The following is a 6,342-nucleotide window of genomic DNA, read 5'->3' as shown; positions in this document are numbered from 1 at the left end:
CTCAGATTTTCTTGTTTTCAACAGTCTCGCGCGCCTGAAAAAAACAAGGACGATTTATAATATCCCGTGGACTTCCAACACGTTATCTACATGAAGTCAATCTTGTTTACGGCTTAATTACGTCACACCTTTGGAATTGCTTTTCTTCGCGCTTGTAAACACTTTTTTTCCCTCGTTTTTGCAGTGACGAAATGGTAACTATGCAGTAACCAAGCTATTAGGCTGGCAGTTGTTTTTACCTAAATATTGGCGGATATAATGAAAGATATAATTGTCTCGTGGTTAACAACAAGTTTTGCTGACTCACGTGTTTTGTAAACTCGTGTGTGTTAACTCTTCGACCACGTTCCAGTGATTGGGGCGAATACAATTTGAACTATGTTTTGTAAAAAAAGGTAAAAAAGAAATGTAAATACGGAAGCGTATGGCCGCCACATGAATAATTTTTTTTCTCCCTTATCGTAAATCTAAACTTATCGTGTGCGTACATGATAAGTTATCGTGCATACATGCACGGTAAGTTTTAGTTTATCGTGTAGTGTACGTACACGATAAGTTGTTGGACTTATCGTGTACGTACATGATATTTGTCCTGACTTATCGTGTGCGTACACGATAAGTTTGGAGTTATAGTGTACTGAAAAGGCAATGAGCAACACGTTTGGATTGAATGTGTACTTTTAAAATATAAACGACAGAGAAAGTGAATAAATCCCGCTCCAACTGGTGGACGACAATCCCCAATGTTGGTGAAGCAAATTGTGTAATTCTTTAGGACAGTTCAGAGGGAAAATGTCGTAAAAAATACGGATGTTTTACCAACACATAATCACTCTCAATTTAAAACGAAGAGAGAAAAAAAGCATTCAAGACGCCAAATACTAAATGACAAATGTTAAACGTTGAAGCTAACTTGGGTCCCGTTGTGTTACGTGCTGATAGGAAAATTGCCGTGACGGCAGTGGCATCCCTAACTAGACTGGAGCCACTAGTCCATACAAATCATCAAACTATCGCATCATAGGATATTGGGTTTCCAGCTTTTCTATCATATATCCAATCTTTTGCCGGTTTGCTCCGAACAAAATGATCTGACGCTGTGAAAGCCAAGCAATCAATCTGACAATACAGTGGGAGCGATGGAGCAGTCAATACGTGTATTCCTCTCACATAAATCCAATATAGTGAGTTACAGGCCAGCCTATAGTGTCCCATGTAAAGCTGGCTCAACGGTGTTTCAGAGTGGGTTGAAAAAAAAACCCGCTTGGGTCAGATCGGATAATGTCTAAACTGATACTCTGAAATCATCGTCCTGATAACTTGAGTTGTAACTAATCTGTTGAAATGGCGAGCGTGAACATCAAGCCATATGTACATTAAAGGGTGGTTTAGTTGATGGATAAACGGCTTTGTACTGTATTGCTTTATTACGAACGTTCAATTAGCTCTGTTATGTTATTTTTAGACAGGGTTTGAGATGTAGTTAAGTTTTGCATTAAATTTTTATCCATTTCAAACATTAAAAAACATTTAAAAGTTGCAAGTCAAAGGGTGTATACACAATCAAAAACAAAACAGTCGTTTTAGAAATAATACAAACATGTAAAAATATATATAAGTGAGGAACCCGGCTTGGCAGGCAGTTACATGTGGGAAACAATCTCCAGTGGGGTGGTACAATAAAACGAATACAAGCAAAAAGCAAAAAACAAAGAACCCAATAAAAAATAGGTAAAACCAATATAGTAACAGAAAGTCACTGAGCTTATCAAGAAAGGCGATATCTATTGGGGAATTGAGATGGACAGTGGCGTCTCTTTTGACAAAATAAAAACGAAAGGCTCAATAAAATGAAAACGAGGAAATTGCTTATTTATTATATTACCAAAACTGGTACCACGCAGAGGAGATAAATGGGCCCCAAACCGAACTCCATAACAGCGGTACAAGAAGACGGTCTGTGATGGCGGGAGCGGAACCAGTGTTTCAAGTTGGGTACCCAATTTGGGGAAGAGACAGCGGACAGGGCCCAATTTCATAGAGCTGCTAAGCACTTCAATTTGCTAAGCATGAAATTTCTTCCCCAAACAGGATTACCAGCCACATTTCAATTCGTTGCATAGTCAGTGCTTACTGGTATTCAGCTTTTGTTTGCTTATCCTGAAAATCACATGGAAATTTGGTTGGTAAACCTGTTTTTATCACGGAAGAAATTTCATGCTAAGCAAAATTGTTTGCTTAGCAGCTCTGTGAAATTGGGCCCAGATGTCTGTGTTGACTAGAGACTATAGAAAGATCACACGAAGGCCTTGTGGAGGCGGGCTATGAGTCTGCCGACCTGAACCAATCAAAATGTAGATGTGTAAAATGAGATAGACACCCACACTGAGTAGTCTTGAGGACAAATGCACTGACGGGATCAAACTGTGTAATCCTTACCCGTCTCCATAGGCATGCTGTAAACATCCGTGAGTCCGCAAAAGCTAGACTTAAAGAGCCGGTAGGCCCTATGTATATAGGCCTAGCAATTGACGGCTCTCACAGTCTCATATTTAAACAACAAACTTATGACACTATAGTAGTTGAAACGATTTACTTCATGAAAAGTTTATGTTAATATTATGTTATGTGTTTGTTAAGATGATCTTCCCGTCAAGGGAACTCATAAAACTCACATATTGGTATTTCCTAGCTGGCAACATCCAATCTCACTCGTACAAATATTGGTATAACGTATATCTGGTTATAAATGGCAGAAATCAACAAATTGTGATTCAGTAACTATTGACGACAATAATTATTCTAGTCATTGTAAAATCAGCAGTACAGTTAGCTTTGTAGGATTCAAACCCACAACCCTGAGACAACAAAGTCCCGCAGCAGTCTAACCCATAATTGGACCACGGGTTATTTTTGTTTTAACTTTTCGCTGATAGGCCTATAGTCGGGACGGATCTATAAGAGTGACTGTTTACTTACATTTTATAGGTACTCTTTTAAAGACAGTGGACACAATTGGTAATTGTCAAAGACTAGTCTTCGCACTTTGTGCATCTCAACATGCATACAATTACAAACCTATGGAAATTTGAGCTCAATCGGTCATCGAAGTTGCGAGATAATAATGAAAGAAAAAACACCCTTGTCACACGAAGTTCTGTGCGTTCAGATGCTCGATTCCGAGACCTCAAGTTCTAAACTTGAGGTCTCGAAATGAAACTCGTGGAAAATTACTTCTTTCTCGAAAACTATGTCACTTCAGAGGGAGCCAGTTCTCACAATGTTTTATGCCATCAACCTCTCTCCATTACTCGTCACTAATTAAGGTTTTATGATGATAATTATTTGGAGTAATTACCAATAGTGTCCACTGCCTTTAAATACATTAAGATCGACTATGAAGTGAGGTTGACACTTTTTATGACTTGACGACTACAAGTATTTTCAGCAAAATGGCGTTTGTACTTGAGATGTGCCTTTGTAGCGACCATGCTTGCAAACATGGGAACATGCTGGTGTTAAAGGAAACGGCTTGAGGAGAGAGACTAGTCTCACGGTGTCTCTAAATCACAGAGCTATAAACAGTCTTCTCAAATAGATAAGCAGACGACATCAGGTTTAGCGCCATTGATTGGTGGAGAGCTCTCATTGTATTGCACTGTGCAGATTCTATAGTGTTGGGCACGTAGGTACTCTATAGCCCGTTTCACACGCTTTCTAAACCATGGTCGTTGGTAGTGACACCATCAGGATCATGTGTTCTAAACACGGGGGCATGAAGTTGACGGCTCGCTTGTTTTACACAAAAGAACACCACGCACTTTTTTGACAAGAGATATTGATATCCCAGCTTGTATAGGAAGCCAAAACATTGCACCATAAAGACTATGGAGAGCTACTAGTGTAACAATTTTGTCAAAAGTAGTAAAATTCACGAAACGTTTTTGCGTTTTTGTTTTAGTTCAAACTATTGTAAGAATACGTCTATGTCAAGAATTTTTTTTTCATGTGACTGTTAATTATGTAAGGTCACGGTGGTAACTAATTAATATTAAAATTTAGTGTTAAAGACATTGGACACTATTGGTAATTGTCAAAGACGAGTCTTCTTACTTGGTGAATCTCAACATATGCATAAAATAACAAACCTGTGAAAATTTGAGCCCAATCGGTCGTCGAAGTTGCGAGATAATTTTATAATGAAAGAAAAGACACCCTTGTCACACGAAGTTGTGTGCTTTCAGATGCCTGATTTCGAGACCTCAAATTCTAAATCTGAGGTCTCGAAATCAAATTCGTGGAAAATTACTTCTTTATCGAAAACTACGTCACTTCAGAGGGAGCCGTTTCTCACAATGTTTTATTCTATCAACAGCTCCCCATAAATCGTTAACAAGTAAGGTTTTATCCCAATAATTATTTCAAGTAATTACCACTAGTGTCCACTGCCTTTAATTATGAAAGGTCACGGTGGTTATACCCAACTAATATTTATATTTAGTGTTAAGGGTAGTGACCAACCTACCTAACTGGTCAAGGCTGTCATATGGGAGTGTGGACTCCCTTTAAATTCATACGCAGCAAATCTACATACCGGTCAAAGTCATGTTTGTAACTTCAAGGAGTGCGATCTTTAAGTGTGTTTGCTGAAATTATAACAATGCATAATGCGGGGTGGATTTTTGAATCATAAGCAGGCAACTAGTTTGAGTGAAAAAAAAAAAATTCAATCTACGTTCTCACTTGACAATACCTAATGCAGGGGTGCATTTTTGAATTAATAGCAGGCAGCTAGTTTGAATTGAATTTGTTTTTCAACTAAACACTTATATCAGATATTGTTCTCATTTTGACAATACGTAATCCACACCTGACGTGCATGTATCATAGAAGTGGCACATTTCCCCACACACTGCATCAATTTAATCAATGAGGTTTTAGGCATTTCAGAGGTGTTCTTTGTTGTCAATTTGATCATTTTACCACGATCTGAATTCATCTATTCATCCAATCCACTCATTGTCACTGACACATAAATGCCTAGTCTCCTATCAAGTCTCGTATCAGTGAGTAATATAAGCACGCGTATAACTCAAACACCGAAGTCTCGCTCGTGCGGTTTATTTATTACCAGTGGCCTTTTGACCCTTAGTTTATTGCGGCAAGCGAATGTTCGTCCCTTGCGATTGGCCTTCAAGGAACGCCTTCGTCAATTTCATCAAAGATGAACTGTGGGTGCGGTGAGACGCTTTGTCTATTTACTTCATCCACGGTGTTTCGTATACAGCGAGAGGTGAGCAGCGTGTCGCAGTGTGTGAATCCTCACCACAGGCCGAAAGAAACATTGCCCCGTAAATGATTGATGCCAGGCCTCCACAAATGGTCACAGTCGTCGCAGATTCTGCGGTTTCCATGGTTATATGAAAGCCGATAAACCCTTTGCAAATTGGTAGATTTAAAAAAACAGAAAAGAAACAAGCACGATTTTTAGGAATAGCAAACTGCACGAAGCTGTGGAGTGTATAATTAAAAAGCACGTCGCCTGTAACTCGAATTGGTATGCACAATCAGTCAATAAAAAACATAAAAGGAGTGGTTATGGATTAAATTACATAATATAATAATAGTGAATTCTCTAGAATATATTAAAGAACTTACTTTTTACATAATGACTAATTGCGCCACAGCGACGGTCATCCACGCTCATGCAAGGTAGGCCGACTGCCTATACTGCCAAGTTTAAAGCCGTAAATGATTGTTTGTCCTGATAATAAAAAAAGATAATAATTCTAATTAACAAATACGATTTAGCGACTTCAACTAAAAACGTTCTGTTATCACATTGATTTCATATTAATTCTAAATTGAAAATACAACAATTGGGACATTCTATAACAATATCTATATCATTAATTGTCTGAAGTTTTAAGACCCAAAGACCATAACTTATACTGACAAACTAAAAATGTTCAAATAGGAGGACTGTCGTACTTGCCTTACATCCTACAGCATCGATCGGGTGCCCCCACAGTCAGTCACACGAATCTCAACAGTTTGCATCTTAGTGTGATGTAATGTTGTGAAAAGCAGTCCACCTGTAAATATCAACGAAGAAAATATTGTAATGGTTGTATTTGAATTCGGATCTTAGGAGTGTCATTTTAGTTATGTTTTACCGGCTGTTCAAAGAAAGACGTACAAATCAATAAACAAATGTCTTTCTGATTTTGCTGAATCTGGTTTTCGCGACCCTCGTCTATACAGTCATTAAACTACAGCAAAGGGTTAGGACATAATATTTCTGTATTGTTTGAGGTTTTGCAAACAAGTTTGACATCTTTG

The sequence above is a fragment of the Asterias rubens genome, chromosome 7 (assembly GCF_902459465.1).
Source record: "Asterias rubens chromosome 7, eAstRub1.3, whole genome shotgun sequence".
In the NCBI taxonomy this organism is placed as follows: Eukaryota; Metazoa; Echinodermata; class Asteroidea; order Forcipulatida; family Asteriidae; genus Asterias; species Asterias rubens.
This window is presented reverse-complemented; position numbering follows the sequence as displayed.